A 19,963-nucleotide genomic window follows, 5' to 3' on the forward strand; every position below is an offset into this window, starting at 1 on the left:
CATAGGTAAATGCTTGTGTGGTAAACACCAAATGCAGATTCAGGTGCAAACCTTGAGCCAGCCACACGTCACATCAGTGTTACTCCAGAATGGACTATGAGGTTTGAACTTGTTCTCAGGAAGTAAGAACCTCACTGGGTGTTAGGTCAGTTCTTACATCTGGGTGGAAACTTATAGTAATTGTGCAATTTCCCTAAAAAATCCCCAGAGATCTAAGTTAGGCATTTTGCCTTTGCAGCCTTTCCTGCCTTTTACAGTGCTTTTCACTCCAAGTCCTTGCACTTCCCTGCATCATGTAAAATACGGTTCTAATTCTTCCACTTAAAGACCTTGGTACAACATTAAAAAGCCACCAATAACTATGCAGATGTCCCTTTTGTCATAATACCTGTCTTTATTAGTCATGCTCACTTAAGGGGGGGGGGATATCAGGACGCCTGGATTCATCTTTTTTCCCCCCTCCTCTTCCACGTTCGCCACCGCAGCATCCTCCAGCCGAGCATCCCGCTGCTCGGGGGCGGCCCAGACTCCCCCCGCCTCCCGCTCCCGGGGCCACCGGCAGCGCGACAAGGTGGGCAGCCCGGCTCCGGCTGCCATGTCCGTGTGTCCGTCCCCCCCCTCCGCCTCCGCGGAGCGAGGGGATGCGGCGGCAGCCGTGCCCGCGCAGCCTCCGCAGAGGCGCGCTGCGGTGCGCGGGTGCGGGGGGGGGTCGCACAGAGGGCGGCGTGATTGCGCTGCTTTGCACTGCCCGCCCGCCGCATCGGTCGCCTCTCGGCGCCGGGCGCGGAGACATGCGCGCTGCTGCGCGGCCGCGCTGCGTCCCTCTCCGCCGCCTCCCCCCGACCCTCCTGCCGGGCGGAGGAGGCGGAGGGAGGGAAGAAGAAGAAGAAGGAGGAGGAGGAGGAGGAGGAGGAGGAGGAGGAGGAGGAGGAGGAGGAGGAGGAGGGAGGGGAGAGAGACGCGCCGCAACTTGCCGCGGCTCCTCCCTCCCCTCCCCTCGCCGCGCCGCTGCCCGGCCCCTGCGGGCTGCGCTCCGCGGGCAGCGCTCCGCGGGAGGCGGCATCCCCGGGCGCGCCTCTCCGCGGGGCACGGCGGCTCCCGGTGAGTTGGGGGCGGTACGCGAAGTTGGCATGTCTGTGGTGGGGTTTTTTTTGGGGGGGCGGAGGGTCGGTGTGCTGTCGCTGCGCGGCTGCGGGAGGCTGGCGGCGGGGCCGCCGCAGGGCTGCGGGGCTGGGCACCGCCGGGCTGCCCCCTGTCCGGCCGCGGCGGCCATTTGGTTACTTGGGCGATAATTTGGGCAGGAGCGGTGACAGGTGTAGGGCAGGGTCCGGGCAGGATCCGTCCCCCGGTTGGGGTCATTGTGCGGATCGGGGCGGATGGGGGGGGAGGGGGGCATCGTGCCGGCACTCCGCGGCCGCGGGGATCTCCGCTGCTGCCACTCGGCCCCTTAACTATATTTTCATTCAAATCCTATTACATGGTGCCGGACTCCAGTTTGTTTCGCAGTGGCATCTGCTCTTGGTCTTGGAAACTCTTTAAGAGGAAGGGGGTGGCCGGGGGAGGGCAGGGGCTGCTTTTCAAAGCCTTGCGAAGGGAGCTGCGAGCACCAGTTTCTCCTAGCACATCATTTGCCGCCTGTGCTGCTTGGGGCATTTATTTCCCTTAGTGCTTCCAAGAGGGGACAGAAAAAAAAAACTGGCAAACGGTCATAGCAGAAAGTTGTGTGGCTCGAATGTTACATACGCTAATGGACCCAATTATCTAAATAAACAAAGGTAGTGATTTATAGGTGTCTGAACTATAATGCTTTGAATGATAGCGCTCTTTAACCTTTGGTTCTAATCTGTCCCTCAGAGATTTGGTTTTAAGGAGAGTAATATATCATCCGTGGTGCTGAATACTTGAGTTGATTACATTTGTAAAAGGAATGGCCTTTGAAATAATACTGTGCCATTAAGCAACAAATGCAGAAAAAGAGTGAGAGAGGGAAAGAGCAAAGATAAAATTTTGGCAGAAAATATTTTTCCCCTTCCTAGCAGACATGCTCGATTAACTTTTATCCAGAGTTCTTATTTTACTAAATTAAACTTCAAAAAAATAAGCGCGCTGTGTGAAACCAGAAGCAAATCCTCCTTAGTCCGCTTGAAGTCTGTCTGCGTTGTGGTTAAATGATGACTGGAGCAGTGTCTGTTAAGAGAATTTGCAGAAGCAAGCACTGCTAAAGATACCCGGTAGGTAAATGGAAGTACTTTGTTACCGTATTTGTTTCTTGTAGATAATACAGAAGTAGAAATTACAAGTTCTAGGGTTTCTTATTTTATGTCTTTAAAAATTTTGCCCTGATAAATGTACCTATATGTGAGGTGTGCAGCTTCAATATGGCAAAAGTGCCTTCCCTTAACTGGAAAAGTGATTATTTCAGGTCTTAGCTTATTTAGCAGCGGGCAAATTCTGCAGCCTGTGGAGCACCTCCTGTAAGGGATGAGTGTCTTCTGCCCTCGTTGAAAAAAAATCGTACAGTATGCACAACATCTCGCAGGCCTGAAGTGCAAGAGCAATTTTATCTTTAACCAGTATTTCAACACAGGTTTTTATTAACATAAAATCAGTATTCAGGTCAGCAATGGGGATCTGCAACTTTCGAATGAGAAGCTGATCTGAAGGCAACACATTGCTCATATGAGTAAAGGTTGTGCGATATAACACTCAGCAAGCTCACCTGTCTTTTGTTCAGTTTCTTTTATGAAATGTCATTTAATGAGGAAAAGAAACAAGTAATCCATTGCATTTTAAGGCACCGTGCTCCTCATAAGCTTCATCGCCAGGCAGTTGAACATGAATGTGGCTTTAGATCATGTATTGTATACAAATGACTGCTACTAGATAACTTAAGCTCTAAATTTATCCTACTATTGAGGTTATATTGATCAGAAAGCAGCAACTGGATTTCAAGTCCTAAATAAGAAATGCTCAATAATCTAGAGCTAATTTATGTTTTAAGAAGCACTGCTCTGAGGAATCCACAAGAAATGCAGCTTACTGGCTGTGCAGTGGCATTTAGTTAAGGAACACTCTTTCCTGGGGACTTCATTGACACACAAAGGAGTTAAATCTGTTTATCAGCTCATTGATGATGATGGTAAAGGGCTGTAGAGTTCAATGGTGGGAACAGGACACAGTCTTTTTCCTTCCAGTAAGGATGGGGATGGAGAATGGAGGGGCTTTTTCAAAGTAGTTCCAACACTGTATCATTTGTAACTGCAAAATGTAATGTAAGAATAAGATTAGTAGACCAAGGCGGCTTGAAAACATTGTTTAACACTTAATTGAAACAATAAATCATTCAAATAACCTTACCCAGGCTGGTATCGCGATGCCTCTGCTTCCAGGTGTTGAGAACAGAGCAGATTTCGGGCACGAGGTGCGAGGGTAGCTCAGCCCCCGAGCGGCGGCAGGAAGGGCAGGCACGTTGCAGCCTGGTGGCCATGCTGTGGCCAGGAGGGAGCCCAGGCAGGGTGAAGGGGCAGAGCATGCTGGGGCTCACCCTCACTCACATGCAAGTTGCCAGACTGGGGCTGTGGGAGCCCCCTGCCAAATTGGAGTGTCTGCTGGATGAATGGCAGCTGCTGGCCAGGGAAGATGTGGTGGATGAGGCCCTGATTGTAGAGCTGTAGCTTGCAGGCAGGCTGCCCTGGCTGCTCCCTGCATCCCAAGGATGCTGTCAGTTGCAGGTCTTATGTTGTGTGTAACGATGCAAAAAAACTTCTGGTGAGCGAAGAAGTTCAGGACAGCTTCTTTCTTGGGAAAGTGGTGTGTTTCTAAATGTTCGTATCATCAGATGCTGCTTACGTTGATTAAAACATGGAAACAGCAAGCAGTGCATGCTCATTTGTGTAAAACTGCTAGTAATAAACTCTAGATTTTGAAATCGCTGTGCATTCCTGCGGGCTCTTGGAGGCCCTGTAAAATCCTCCTGCGCATCTGAGGAAGCTGAAGCCTGAAGGTCCGGCTGCAAAGTTACTGAAGGGAGTTGAGATGTCTTTGGTTGCTGTTCCCACATCTCCATCCTGGTATCCCTCACGCTCTGAATTGCCGTGGCTTCTCCACAGGTGTCTCATGGGCGCGTGCCATGTCTGGCTCACCTTTCCCCAGCCCCTCACCTCCTGAAAACCCCGTGTGCCACGCAGGCAGCTCTGCCCGGCTCACAATACCACCATAAATACCACCCCGCAGGTGCTCGGTGACTCACTGGAGGCCCCAAGCTGCAAACCCCTCAGCAGTTTCACTGATTTTCTTCTGTGGGGAAGTGGTTTTTTTACAATGCTGTGCCCATGGTTACCTGGGCTGGGGAGGGCGAGCTGCAAGTGGTGGGACCCCCAAAAGTTGCTCCTGCAAAGGTGCACCAAGCACAGCTGTCAAGTGAAGATGATGAGTGACGGGATGGGTTCCTTCCCTTCGTGGATGCGATATAACCAAGTTTTAATTAAAGCAGCGGCGGTAGATTATTAGGGCAGATAAATACTGCCTTGTTACAGCCCTCTTGGGTCGTATGTAAGCAGTATTCGTTTTAGAAAGGATGAATGAATAGTCAGTGTGAAGGATAAAGATCAGCATTGTTAATCACTCTGGAAGTCTTCCGTGGGAAAGGGTAAACTCATGAGCAAAGATACTGTCCATAAATGTCATTTAAATATTTACATAACTTGGGGATAAAATTTTGATATTAAAGGCATGCAAGTACCAAATCATGTTTGGGTTCCTGTCGGCGATAACTAGGACCTGCACAGCTGGGGTTGGTCAGTGGTGGGCTGTATTCCTACGTCATGCTTTGCTAGCAGTTAACAAAGAGCTCTTCTTCAACATCACCTATGAAAAAAAAGTAATTGTTCTTGTCAAAGTGCAGATAAAAAAAAATAGAAACTTGGGAGACCACACTTGGCGTAAACTCTTCTGCTTCAGGTGGGGCTAATTCTTCATTTCTGGTGTCCCTGGGTAAGCAGTGCGCCAGTGGCCACTATCTGGGCTAGGGCCATGGTGGTTGACCATCCACTTACAGTTTGTGGCTGTTGATAAGTCTGCGGAGTGAGAAAGAATGACTCCAAGTGGGAAGGGGTGGGTAAACTGGAAGTGGTAGGAAATGTTCCTGTGCAGATCCTTGATTTTGTAATTCTCGCAAAAGTTTCTTTTGTCCTTTTCCAGCTCTCAGAATGTGATGCAACCCTTGAAAAACAATCTGTATGCTTTCATGTAAATGCAATGAGGATGAGCCTTTGAAAACATATCTTAGCTGATGTTGATGAATAAACAAACTTGGCCAGAGTAAATCTTTTCATCTAACTTCAAGAGCCACACTGTAATGAAGTAAATATAGATGTACTTAATGGGCTCCTTTCATCCAAATACATAACAAACCCTCCAAAGTAATGCAAACAAATCTAAAATGGATTTCTAAGTGCCTTTTTTTTTTTTTGGTACTGGAGCATCTTAGTCTAGCCGGGCTAGGAAGGGAGTGGAGCTTGCTCCCAGAGGTGTGGAGGGGCTGGAGTGTGTGCCAGACTAAATGGGAAGGGGCAGAGAATGCACCATAGACCCAGCTGTTCTCCTACAATTGTTCTGCAAAAAGGGCAGAACGTGCTTGTTCCACGTGAGGTTTAAAACACCTTATTTGATGAGCTTCTCCCTGAACTCATCCTTTGGAAGGCAGCTTGCAGATGAGGTTCTGAGAGGCAGTGGGACCTGAACTGGCTGCTGTCTGCTCCCCCTTGGCTGCAGCCCAGCTCTGTGCCCCATTGCTGCACCAAGAGAGCCCCTCCAAGTGCGAGACGGATGCCAGCCCACCTTCGGGACAGCCTGCGTGTGACGTGCCACCACTTGGCCAGATGATAACCTGCCTGGGGGGCTTGCTCTACAGGGCACATCCTGGCTGTGCCCCAGTCTGGCTCCTGGGCTCACAGAGTGCTTGAATTCAGGGTTAGAGGTGGCCTCGAAGCCATCGTGATGGCTGCTGGAGACACAGTCATTGAAGCATGACTGCGGCAGTGGCGTGGACTTTGGCAGCATCTTGTTGGTTGGAAGCTGTGGGAAAGAGGAGCTCAAAGAACAGGTCTGCGGATCTGGACGTTCACTGCGTGACAGTGAATGTGGTTTCATTTCGAAACTTGCAGGATGGCTGTTTTCAATGACAGCGTTTGTAAATAGATTAACAACTTCTTGTTGAAAGCACGCTTAGCAAATACAACCGTCCGGTTTCACTGTCCTTGCTTCGTGAAGAAGGCCAACGTGTAACGTTTGTATTTTCCATGTCACAGAAAGTTTTTGGATCTTCTCTTTAAAAAGCACAGTTATAAAACAATTTAAAGACGGATGCTTTGCTTTGGAGAGGGTAAACCCTGTTTTGGAGAAAAAGACCTTAACTTGGTCTTTTCTGTTCTTAGTAGGGAAACTTCAGGTCCACTTCATTCCATTGTGGAATAAAATTCCATTCTAAGCTGGGTGATATGCTTCTAAGAGTTTGAATATTAAACTATTTGGACAACTTGTGATTAATGGGGTGAAATCCTCTTTGCGGCTGGTCACCAGTGGTGTCCCTCAGGGCTCCGTTTTGGGGCCAGTTTTATTTAATATCTTTATCAATGATTTGGATGAGGGGATTGAGTGCACCCTCAGTAAGTTTGCAGATGACACCAAGCTAGGTGGGAGTGTTGATCTGCTTAAGAGTAGGAAGGCTCTACAGAGGGACCTGGACAGGCTGGATCGATGGGCCAAGGCCAACTGTATGAGGTTTAATCAGGCCAAGTGCCGGGTCCTGCATTTCAGTCACAACAACCCCAAACAACGCTACAGGCTTGGGGAAGAGTGGCTGGAAAGCTGCCCAGCAGAAAAGGACCTGGGGGTGCTGGTGGACGGCCAGCTTAACATGAGCCAGCAGTGTGCCCAGGTGGCCAAGAAGGCCGACAGCATCCTGGCTTGTATCAGGAATAGCGTGGCCAGCAGGAGCAGGGAAGTGATCGTGCCTCTGTACTGGGCACTGGTGAGGCCTCACCTCGAGTGCTGTGTTCAGTTCTGGGCCCCTCTGTACCAGAGGGACATTGAAGTGCTGGAGCGTGTCCAGAGGAGAGCTACCAGGCTGGTGAGGGGTCTGGAGACCAGGTCATATGAGGAGAGGCTGAGGAAGCTGGGCATGTTTAGCTTGGAGAAGAGGAGGCTGAGGGGAGACCTCATTGCCCTCTACAACTACCTGAAAGGAGGCTGGAGAGAGGTGGGTGTTGGCCTCTTCTCCCAGGACCAGACAGGACCAGAGGAAATGGTCTGAAGTTGCGGCAGGAGAGGTTTAGATTAGATATTAGGAAGAATTACTTTACTGAAAGAGTGGTCAGGCCCTGGAACAGCCTGCCCAGGGAGGTGGCTGAGTCACCATCCCTAGAGGTGTTTAAGAAACGTCTAGATGTGGCACTTCAGGGCATGCTCTAGTGGCAGAGATTGTAGGTTGTATGGTTGGACTCGATGATCTCAAAGGTCCTTTCCAACCATGAAGATTCTATGATTCTATGATTCTAACTATGTCAGCATGATTACAGAAATTCTTCAATGTGAGCTTTCTCTTTGCTGAGATCTTGATGAGTGGGAAATACTATAAAGAATGACTTCTGTCAGCATTGGAGGAATTTTGTGAAGGAGCTTTAAATCTCGCAGACTCTTGTACTTTAAAAAAACGCAACAATGATTTACTGAAGTCCACATTCAACTCACTATTTGACACCATGGAGAGTCAGACATCCAATTTAGGTAGTGTCTGGTTGTGTTGTGCCATGTGTACAGGAGTGAAACGTATTAAAAACTGTTCAGCTTCGGATGTGTTCATCTGGGGATTTACTCATAAATAATTGATAACCCTCTGAAACAAAATCTCTTCATTACTCCACGGATTGCTCACCTCTTCCCTCCCGCGCTCATTGTTCTGGCAAGCGGGGGAAAGACAGAGGCGCTGCTTTAATGAAGGTGTACGTCAGCCTCCACTGCTCCTTTCAAAAGGTCACCCAACTAAACAGCGGCAATGAAATGCATGACAAAAGATAAACATTTTATTGTCCTACGGAGATCTGCGGCATTCCAGTGTTTTAGAGGAACCAATTAGCTGCTGTGTTTGAGATTTCTTCTCATCCTAGCATAGAAGCAGTGCTTATGATGAATTACAAAATCAATGAAATGTTCGCATCTAGTGCGCTGCAGGACAGGACGTCAAATTAAGGGCTGTTTGATGTGCGGTACCAATTACAACTGTGATATTTGGGCTTGATCTTTCAAGATTTGACTGCGGTTAAGTATCCTTGCTCAGACTGTTGACTGCAATGGGAGAAGCCATCGTGAGCAGTGATTTCTCATTTGAGCATGGGTTTGCGTGATTGAGCTCCTATTTACCAGGCATTGAAGCCTCGTGATGAATTTCCTTTCCTGCAGAAAAGAAGAGCCATTCTGCTACCTACTGACTTAATAAAGTGTATTTGAGTTGATCTAACAAAATCTCATTTTAATGGAAGAAGTGTCTCAATGTAAGACCAGTTCATCTTTCTGATGACTTGATTGCTTTCGAGTTATTAGCCAAGTTCTGTAACAGTCTTTATAGGTGCTAATACTTGCTTGCAGTTTAATAGCCCTAACTATTGCTAATGTACAGAAAATGTTCAAATCACATCATTGAGAAAGATCCCTAACAAATTTTACAGCAATTTTAATGTGAGGTTTCAGATGTTACTCTTGTTTAATTGAAAGGTGAATGCTATAAAGGCTTTGTCAGTCTGCTGTTTCCAGATGACAGCACTTTCTATGGAATAACTGTAAGTCTCAGAGCACTGATCCCAGCTTTCAGCTTCAGGATTCATAGCTCAAACTCTTCCTTTTTGACCTGGGAGAAGTGTGCATCTGTGGTGTTGTCTGGATTTGTGTCTTCCAAAAAAACCAAACCTGTTTTCAATCAAATCAAATGAGAAAAATGTTCTGAAATAATAGTCACATTCTGCCCGATACTGGAGAAAAGGGGGCCTTTGCTCCTGCTTCTATAAACCAAAAGATTAAGCTTGCTTATAAAGGATTAACGGAGCTCTCTTCTGTTAATTCGTAGTGGTGTAGTCGAAATGCCCGATTCTACATCAGTGGAAAATTCATTATCAATCAATGGGAATTTTGCAGCTGAAGCCAAAGGGATTAGAGACTTGCTGTTGGAAGTGACTAAAGGAGAGAAAGACCTGGATATGCTTGTTGCCACATGGCTGTGGGCCACCAGGGGGGTGCGACCACAAAAAAATGGCAAAGGAGAATCTTCGCTTGCCTAAGGCAAGCTATTTCCAGAGATGTATGAAAAGGTTAGTGCGACTGCAAAGGGCTGTAGAGAAACTTTACCTGGCGTGCTGCTGATAGCCAGGTGTTACTTGTGTCCAAGCTCGAGGATTTCAAAGTGGAAGAGGTACACAGAGAAAGATGACCTGAAGTCCTCTTCAGGGATTGTGCCATGGTGAGAGAGAGTTGATGAGGAGGTCAGATGTGCAATGGGAGCAGGAGTTAGGAAGAGCAGTGGAAGAGGGGCACAGATTTGGGGGTGAGTGGTGCGGAGGAGCACTGGTGCCAACACCATACTCTCTTACCTGCTGCCCCTCAGGGAGGTTGGTTTGGGAGACTGGGGTATAAGGGAGGTGCAAAAATTTGCATGAAGAAATTGCTAAAAGAACTTGCTAAAGAATTTGCTACTGATGGTGTTGAGGGTGTCCTAACAAATTGCATTGCCCATAGAAGTTTCTTCCTTTAATAAGTAATAGCTATTTTTCCTTCTAGTAGAGTGTGTAGACCGGGGTTCAGACTATTAGAGCCTGCAAACTATAAGAAAACCTGCAGTTCCAGATTTACTTTAGAAAGGGATATTCACCCAGCACATTCCAAAATATAATTTCACTTCCTTTTGAAATGCTGTCATAGAGCTTAGTTTAAAACTAGCTCTGATCCAGAGCCTAGTTGTGGAGAAAAGCAAGGTCTCCATGACCTCTGCTGCAACATTTGGTAGGTACTTTTCCAGGAATGGAAGCTAATAGATCATCACGGAAGACCTATTCAGAGTAAAAATTACACCCTTTACAGTGATTTGGTAAATGTAAATGTATTGTTTTGATCTATTATAATAGGCAAGATTGTGTCATTTAGTTTGGCAATTACAGAGATTAAATTAATTTAATTTTCCTTTACTCTTGTTAAATGCAAAATAATTGAGCCCACATCATGGAAGGTTGGGGCTCTCTTGTTTGTAGCTTCATCATTTATTAATCTCACACATTAGATGAGAGGCTTTATAGATTTGCTTGCCTAAGGAAAAAGAAGAAGAAAATATGCAGAGGCCAAACTAGATATGTGTATTCTGTCTCCCACTTTGAGGTATGTCAAATATTGCCTCATTTTTAGCGCATTTTGTGAAAGGAGACTGGTTTTCTCCCAGAACAGTAAATTGTGACCTAATGCTTAAGTAGTCTGGATAAGCTCATATTTGGATAGGCAAGGTCGCTTCTGCAGTTCCTCCCCCTCACGCTCTTCACGTAGGGATATAATGTTGTAACCGGGCAGGCAGAATAAACTACAACTGAGCACGCCGTAAGAAAGCTATGTTTTGGCACTCTCTTGACCATCTTAATTGGCTGTCCTAGTTACGGGAGGAAGCCGTTTGTGATGTGTGCCTTCCTCTAATTTAGCCTTTTCAGAAAATGGTGTTGGCCTAATACAGGCAGCGGTGCAATAACAGGTCAGTGGTGGCAGAAGTGCTCTTCTTTCTTACCTTTACGTAGCTGGAGGGGATTTGAAAATTGGATATTTCTCTCCATCTCTGCAGCTCCAAGTAGCCCCGACGCTGCCAGACGTGGATTAGTGAAATAAATCCCTCACGTTCATAGTGAAGTGGAAAGTATAAAGAGCATTTTCTGCCTTTTTTTCCCCCTTTTTAATGTGTCATTTGCTAGCTGACACAGTGACCTCCATTTCGTGTCTCTTGTGATGTGACTTGTCACAGAGCTTTTCTGGGGGGATTAATTCATCACTCAAGGGAGTAGTAGCATGTGACATTATCCATGTGGACCTGAGGTAAACAGTAACTTACAGACCACCTATAATGAATCTGTACTTCAAATATTATCTGTTAATGCAGTTGGATTTTTCTAACGTGATTTTATTTCCTTTTTATTTTACCTGTTTTCTTAACTATGTGCTTGGTAGTCAAATAAGATGCATACATATAGTCACATTTTGGTGTTGCCAGTGTAGCTGAATTTGGAAAAAACTATTCCTGGCAATTTAGTGTATGAAATTTGCCAGTGCATTGGGAAGTGGTTTTATGCTAGTTATTTAGAAGTATGGTACAACAGTTCAGTTTTCCAGGCTATCTTGGTGGACAGTCTGTCAAATCTTTTAAATCGTTGTTTCAGTCAGTTTTATTGACTGAAGTGAAAGCAAGATTTAATCTTTTTTTTTTTCCATTCTTAACATGAAGATTTAATTTCATACTCTTCATTTACATTTCAGTATCAATTGTGTATTTTAATCTGTGTGAGTGAACCCTGAAGGCCTTACTCACTTGTGACTCCGTCTTTAATTTTGCCTAACAAGTCCATCTTGTTTCTGGAAAGCACATACACCAGGAATTGATTAGTGTTAACAGTTCGGTAAATTGTAGGGAAAGAAGAGATGTCTGGGTCTGGTTATGGCAGTGTGTTATGGTGTCGGATATGACGAGTTACGATGAATTGATGGATGCTGGTTTCCAGGTGATTCCTGTTATCCTCCTCCTCAACAGTTTTGGTTAAAAATAGCTCTAGAGAAGTATTGGAGAAATCAAACTAGCCCGGAAGCAGAGGATTGATTTCCGACCAAAATGGGAGGTCATTATTGCGAGGAAATTAGCTAAATTATTTACTTGCCAAAGCAGGCAGGTAGCCAATAACTCAGCATTTATTTGTTTCCCATTTATTCAGTGCTCAGGCACAGCGTGCACAAGTAATGCCGTGCAGCTTGTTCCTGACCGGCACATCAACACCCGTAGTTGCAGTCTGTGTTGTGCAGCCTCCAGAGGCAGCTTGGGTGGCCTGGGAGAAGTCTGGTCTGTGAAAGAAGTGATGGGACCCCCAAACTCCCACGGGAGTGTGGGAGCCAGCCTTGCTGGAGCTGCCTGGCCATGTCCTGGTTTCCAGAACCTGCAGAGATGCTGGCAGACCCTGCGCCATGGAGCAGCAGGAGTCCTCTCTTAGGGGTTTTCTGGAGACAGACAACCTGAGGGTTTCATCCGCAGCTGTGGACCACAGAGCCTGGAAGCGCCGGAGTCATCTGGCACCACAGGACATGGCTCCGTGCAGAAGCGAGGTGGCCCGAGGAGCTACTCTGGGATGCCAAAGCCCTGGAGGTTTGGACCTCATGGTCAGCAGTCTGGGAACCTGGAAACCCTTGGTTGGTTTTTGTCGCTTCTTTGCTTCTCCCAGCTGTGGGAATTACTGAAATATTAGTTCTTGGACAGTGGTAAAATTAGCATGAGCTGTCAGTTTTAATCAGCAGTAAATAATATTTTATTCAGGAAATGCAGTAACCAAGAAAACTTGTTTTCACTTGGTTTTCTGAACTAAGCAGAAGTTATACGTTGCAGTGCTGTGATTCCCTGGGAAGGAGAATTTCCAAGACACTGCGGTTTCCGTGTTCCACCCGGCACGATGTGTGCCCTGCTCCACACTGCAGCTGTCTTTTCTATATTAAGTATAATTAATTACACTGATGCTTAAAAAAACCGTCAGCTTTAAACAGAAAGGCTTGCTTTCACTGGACTTCAGAGGAATAAATAAATAAAAAAAAAACACCTTCAGGAATTTCTGTGCTTAATCTATCTGTCAATAGGTAGTAATAGATTTTCAGAGGTGTGACTCTGAAATGTTAGTGTTCATTATTTAACAAAAATCATCCTCCTGCAATTCATCAGCAGCTGGCACTTAGAAAGATTGAATTCAGAAAAAATAAGTGCAAAGATTGCTGTAGGAAAATGACCAGAAGCTGAGAGATTTATACCTTTTGAACACCTGGCTACCGGGTTTTATTAACACTCCCAGTACCTGTGGTGTGTGTCGGCATCAGGCTGATTTTATGCAGCTAGGAGCAAGCTCTTGCAAAAAAAAAAAAAAAAAAAAAAAAATTAGTGCTATTGAGTCAGTTGTATGCTAAAGAGCAAGGTTTTGGTGTCAGGGAGAAGGGCAGTGCTGCTTTCTCTCGCTGTTTCAGTTTAGCGGCAGAGCGGCGTTGTGGCTGAAGGCACACACTGCAAACGTGAACCTTGCCTTTTCCTCACTCTCCTGCATGATCCTCTAGCGGATTTTTGTCCCTCAGCCTTGGCAGTTCGATACAGGAAAGGGTTAACTTCCAAAAGCATGGTCTGGCAATTCGGTGTGTGTCGAGCTTTAAATTAGGGGATGCTGATACAGTGCGGGTTGTACAGTGGACCTTGCAGGAGGATGTAGCCAACATGGGATGGAGGACCACCGGCTGTTTATCTCCTGACAAGAGTCTGGCCTCTGGCGAGGCAGCTGTACCTGTGGCCAGCCCCAGCTGATCAGTGCTGTGTGCAGGGGATGTCACCTTCGGCTCTGCTACGGAGAGCAACTAGGAGTTATCCCGCATCCCAGATCTGAACTTGTGAGTGGTGGGTACCATGAGCAAGGGGAAATGCAGAGTCCTGCCCCTGGGGGGCTGACTGGCTGGAAAGCACCTTCGCAGGAAAGGACTTGGGGTCCTGGTGGATACCAAGTCGAACATGAGCCAGCAGTACGCTCCTGTGGCAAAGGTGAATGCTACCCTGGACTGCACTAGGCAAAGCATTGCCAGAAGGTGGAGGGAGGTGATCCTGCCCCTCTGCTCACCACTGGTGAGGGCACACCTGGAGCGCTGGGTCCAGTTCTGGAATCCCCAGCACAGGAGAGAGACGGACATACTGGAGGGAGTCCCACAAAGGGCCAAGAAGGTGATTGAGGGACTGGGGCATCTTTCCTATGAGGAGAGGCTGAGAGAGCTGGGACTGTTCGGCCTGGAGAAGAAGGGGCTCAGGGAGAATCTCATCAGTGTGTAGAAATACCTAAAGGGAGGGTGGAAAGAGGATATAGCCAGACTCTTTTGAGGAGGCAAGGGGCAATGGGCACACACAGGAGGTTCCCTCTGAACATCAGGAAACACTTTTTCACTGTGAGGGTGACCGAGCGCTGGCACAGGTTTCCCAGGGAGGTTCTGGAGTCTCTCTTGTAGCAGATATTCAAAAGCCACCTGGACATGGTCCTGGGCAACCGGCTCTAGGTGGCCTTGCTTGAGCAGGAGTGTTGGACCAGATGACCTCCAGAGGTCTCTTCCAACATCAGCCCCTCTATAATTCTGTGACGGCACCAACTGCACTCTTCAGCAGCGGTGCTGGATAGGTGGTAGAACCACCTCTGTGCCATCTTCTTTACAGACAGGCTTTTTTTAAGAGAGCCTGTTCTAAAATAACAGTTCTCTAGTTTGTTCTTAAAAAACTTGAGAAAGGTTATCCATTCTCACTGAAAAAAGGGTACCGACATATTCTTGGTACCTTGCATCTGCTTCTCAGTTCACTCCCACTTTTTCACCTCCAGTTTTTAAAACAGAAAAATCTCTTATATGCTCCCTGGATTGTACAGCAGGGACGCAGTATCTGTCATTGTCTCCTGTTCCTGCAGGTTGTGTGCGAAAGAACAGTTACTTCATCCCTGTTCTGGCCACGTATGTGAAAAATAAGGAAAAATCTCATTCTTTGCAGTGACTTGAGCCTGTAAATATTGGACAAATAATATTTATTGTGCAAGCCTCTTGCTTTTTTCTAAGTATTTCCTTTCCTATAAAGCCCGGTTCTTACTAGCTCCGTTTCCGAGCCATTGGTAGCTAGCGTTGTGTCCCATGTGCCTCCACGGAATAGCAGACGGGTGCTGAGTTTCACTGTCGTACTAATAGGCCTTAAGCGGTATCATATCCAAGACTGAAGGCGGGAGGCTTTTATCAACACAAGCCTACAGAGGGGCCTTTTGTTGTAAACCACAACGGTACGGTGTGCCACTGCGTTTCCTCCTCCTGGCGAGTTAACAGCTGCCTGGAAACAAACCCCTCTAAATATGCTGCTTTTTATGCGCGTGGGAGCAGTGGAGCTGTTATCGGTGACCTTAGCCTTCTTGTTTTGGCTTGCAAGCTGATTTTATATTAATTACAGGCATAGCTTTAATCTTTGTCCAATAGGGCAGCAACAGTAGAGTTATCCTTTGACTATTGATGTTCCGTTTGTTTTTATCCCGTGACTCTCTGTTTGCAAAATAAAGACTGAAGCATTTTTCATATAAATTTATTTCCTATTCATGATTTTTAAAATAAACAAAGAGCCTGATCTTCGATATACTGATGCTGCTTTCTCAGTGTAAATACTGTTGCTGTGGTGCAGTCCTTGGAGACTGTAGGAGGTTTTCCAGGTCAGGGATAAAGTTTTTTGAGGTGAAAGAGGAGCAGTCTTAACATAAGTTGTTTGATTTTTCCCAAAGGAGAGGGAGTGTTCCCATTTTAGGAGAGGGTGAAATTCAAGACTTTACACAGGTCCTCCCCAATTAAAGGCATGCACGAGAGCTTAGGTACCGTTTAAGATTTGAGTAAACTTGCAATATCAGAGACTTCAAAAGAGAAACAGCTGCATGTGTGGTAGAGTGGCTAATACCTTAGAGAGCTGCAAAATAAACAGAAGTTTCCTCTTAAAATCTGACCTGGGAAGTGGTTGTAGGCTTAGGTAGGAACGAGTTTAACCAAGAGAGATATTCCTTCCTACAGAAAAGAGATTTTGTTCTTTGGTTTGGTCTGTGGTGTGGGAACAAAAAATGCTTGGGAGGATGGGAGTTCGTATGGCATTTTAATTAATTTTAAAAAATATTTAGGAAGGTTCAGAAACAAGCCTCATTGTTAACGAAAAGGTTGCAAAGGTTGACAGGTCACAGTGTACGTGAACAATAGCTATTGAGAAGATTTCCATGATCACAGAAAATGTAGATTTCTTGTCATTTTGGAATTTGCATGTTCATACCCCGTTGTGGCTTCAGAGGGATTATACATGCAAACCCCTGGTGCAGAGAGAGACGACTGCATGGATAAAGTGACGGTGCTACATTTGCTCTTTATTAAACAAGAGGTATGTTTATTTCTAGTTTTGCTCATGTGAAAAATGTGACACTCCTAAAACTGAGGAGAAATATTCTGGTATTTCCGTCTTTTCATTGCAGCTAATTGATATGAGACAGTGATGCTAGTATCTGTAGCTAATAAGAAACCAAATCAGGTTTTTTTTTTTTTTTCTGTTGTACATTTTATTTGCCTTATACTGCACATGTGGCATGAGCACTGAACTCGAGAATTACACTCCGGTTGCATTTAGGCAAACTTACCATTTGTAATGCAAAGAAAATGCACATCAAGACTCTGAAGAATTTTAGAAAAGGTTTGAATTACGTGTGTACGTATCTATCTTTTAACTTTTAGGGATTTTTAGATACTGAAGTACCTTTCCCACACCTGAAGAATGGCAGACCAGTTGAAAACAGGAGAAAGTCAGGAGGGTGAAAATTAATATCCTTAGGCTCGGCATGGAAGGCTGCTTAAACACATTGTAAAAGTCACATAAGGCATCTGTATTTAAGCAAGCAGAAGCAGTGGTCTGCTGAATGCACAAATTTTAGGAGTTACTTGGACTACAAAGATATCCTTGAGCATATGGGTATCTGCCCATAATGATTACGACAAAAATAAACCAACCAGACTATGTTGAATTGAATACAAACTGAGCGTGAAAATCTGAAAGGGACTTTGAAGAGCAAAGAGTCTGCAACGTAAATGATGAACTGTGTATCTATCTATCAAAAGGTGGATACCTGTAAGAGCACTGGTGGGCATACGGGGTCACCAGGCAGGATGTTCAGGCAGGTTTTCAAGCCACTTAACAAAGTGGCAGAGCTCTGGCACAGGCTGCCCAGAGAGGTGGTGGAGTCTCCTTCTCTGGAGACATTCAAAACCCGCCTGGACGCGTTCCTGTGCAACCTGTTCTTGGTGAACCTGCTCTGGCAGGGGGGTTGGACCAGATGATCTCCAGAGGTCCCTTCCAACCCCTGTCATTCTGTGATTCTGTGTGATTCTATGACATCACAAAAATGAGAAATGAGTTGAATTGTTGGAGAATTTGGGTTGGTGCTGTGTTGGGTAACGAAAATGAGAAGGCATCAGGCTGCTGAGGTACCACAACAGAAGTGCTGAAGGAAGCTGGAGAACTGAATACAGAGGTGTCCCCGTGTGCTGTACAGAGGCAGCGCTGCTGACAGAAAACGCACCATGCACATGGATGCCACAGCTGTGATTTGTGAATCTGAGTGCTAGATTTCACTTTTAAAAAAAAAAAAAAAAAGAAATTTTTGGCGGAAAGCAAGTGATGATTTTGCACAGGCTGTCAGTGACAGTCCTGGGAGGTTTGAGATCCCAGGGGGACAGTTGCCTCTCCTCAGCCCGCTCCAGCTCCCTCCTTTTGGCTTCTGCTGCTTTGCTCCCAGGTGGGTGGGCACAGCAGTCCTCCTGCCTTCCGTTCCTGCTGTCCTGTCTGCAAGCCCCTAACTCACTCCACCGTCTTAAGTCCATCCTCCCCCAAAACTAGCTCATTCTTGATAAGATATTCATCTTCCGCTTCCCTCTGATCTGTGAAAGTGGAGAAAAATAACGGGAGAAATGGGTGCTTGGCCTTTTGGATATTTCATGAGAAGGCTGTATTATTTATAAATAATTTATGACTTTGAAGCTACACACTTTCTCCCCAGGTTATATGTCTTGTATAACCGAACTGTATGATTTACCTTAAATTGCCCATCTGCCATGCATCGTGAATCTCCGTACAGCGCTGTTTCTTCTCTCCTGTACGGCCTTCACTCGTGGAGAAGAGATTTGCATAAAATGATTTCTTCATGTAAATGCGATGGGGCTGCGGCTCCAGCATCTTGTTATAACATATGTACCAATCCCCTTGAATTGGGCTATCGCCTGCCTCGGTAATTGAATCTATTTGTTTGTTGCTGTAGTTTTGGGAATTAGCGGGGAGCAGGATGCACGCACTGACGTGCTTTTATTGCAGTCTTGGTAGCCTTACTTTATCCTCAAGGCTTCCTGAGAAAAAACAACATGCAAGGGTGGGGATGGGGGTCGGTGGTGCTGAAGGGGGCTCCCCGGGGACACCCCGGCTATCTGCGCTGGCCCTGAGCCAGGCAGCCGGGTGTCCCCCCCGAGGGACAACCCGCCCAGGGCCCGCACAACCGGCGTAATTAAAAAGGTGTGTAAGCCAGAGAGATAAGGAGCCCTGCCGCTTGAGTTGGTGTCATTCAGGCTCTGACGCGAGGCCTGCCGGGGGTCTGTGAGATGCCGGGGGCTGTGAAGCCCCTGCCCGAGAACGGAGCAACCAAAGCACCTCACAGGTCTTTCCTGCCGCTCTCCGCTCCCAGCAGTCTTAGCCTTGCATTTATACAACATGGAGTAGGTTTTTTTTACCACCAGTCACTGGTTTTGGCTGAACGTCTTCATTCATGGTCTCTCCTCCCTGGGCTCACTTTCAGTGCTCTGTTTGACTTCTCTTTCTATTCTTCCATCTCCTTTTGTAGCCATCTTGTCCCGGCTTCTCTGATCTTCCTGGCACCTCCTTGTCTCCCTTTTACCTGAAGCATGAATAAATGAGGTAATGAGACACAGGCCAGCCATCCCAATTACTTTGTATACGTATGCATATGTATGCCCTAACCCATTCCCTTGTCTCTCATTTTTCTGTCCTTTGCTACAGCAGCCTCTGGAGGATGGGATTATCTTTTGGTGTGTATATAGCACGTTGGTGCTGCCGCAGTATGAATAGCATTGACTAATGGTATACATATTTTGAAAAACTAAAGCTGTATTATAATGTGTTCATTTGGGCTAGTAACGCCCAACAGACTGCCATGTAGCCTAGCTTGTCATCACCGTCAATAAAATGTTTTCCTGCATTCAGGGTGTCGTTGCATAGTTTTATATTTTTGAAGTTGGAAGGGAAGATAAAATATAGCTGGTATGGCCTCTAATAATTATTTAATGCTTTTTATACGAATGTTAGTGTGTCCTGACTAACGGTTTATAGGAAAGATCTGCTAATTTAGGTAATGGTGATAGTATTTTGATCAGGTGTGTAGTAAATGCAGAACTTGGAGGGTATTTTTTTGAAGGCTTCTCCATCTTTCTATAATTACCAGATAGATAATATGAACTTGCCAGATCCAACATGCTAATGATTGCCTTCCAGCTTGTAGAGAGACAGAAATTATACACTAGCAGTGTCTGAACGAGATTCTGCTTTGGTAGTGTAATAAAACCTACAATACCGTGCTCTCTTGCCATTGCGTAAACATCCATGAATTTGTCCCCGGTCTTTCAATACAGAAAATAATGAAGATGAAGCTAAATTTACCTCAGGAGTACTCAAACGGCTATTGATGGCTTGGGAATGCTGGGTTATCAATAGTAGATGAACTGCTTTGCTGTTGTCTGACACTTTGTAGGGGTGTCTCATGAATCATTTTCGTATAAAAGGTATATGCTCTTCCTGTCCAATTTTGCTCCTTTTAAATTGGTACATTTTTCAAGCTTCGTCTGCAGATTTCCTGAAGCAAGCTCTGTGTAGCTGAGATGCAGGGTATTTTCTTAGCGAGGCGCCTTTTTCTTGAACTGGCTCTGAACTGTGCTGCCTGATTAAAGGCGAGTTTGATAAGATCGTAGCGTGCGATGATCATCTGCTGTGCTCTCTGTTCCACAGGCAACTTAGCGCTGGTCTGTGCTGGGCCATTAGGAGGAAAGTGGAGAGAACTGTGTCTGGGTA

At 46.0% G+C, this 19,963-nt stretch overlaps 1 protein-coding gene across 2 annotated transcripts in view; it reads left to right on the plus strand.

The window, feature by feature from the left end:
• The first annotated feature begins 969 nt into the window (after window positions 1–969).
• The window catches only part of PAG1 (phosphoprotein membrane anchor with glycosphingolipid microdomains 1), a 117,052-nt gene continuing 98,058 nt past the window's right edge, over window positions 970–19,963 (plus strand). The window contains exon 1 of one of the 2 annotated variants that reach the window (XM_054193220.1): window positions 970–1,101. The gene's annotated coding sequence lies outside the window, so the exon portion shown is untranslated. The remainder of the gene's footprint in view (window positions 1,102–19,963) is intronic. The other variant, XM_054193223.1, reaches the window with a different exon arrangement.

This window comes from Rissa tridactyla, chromosome 2 (genome assembly GCF_028500815.1).
Source record: "Rissa tridactyla isolate bRisTri1 chromosome 2, bRisTri1.patW.cur.20221130, whole genome shotgun sequence".
NCBI classification, from domain to species: Eukaryota; Metazoa; Chordata; class Aves; order Charadriiformes; family Laridae; genus Rissa; species Rissa tridactyla.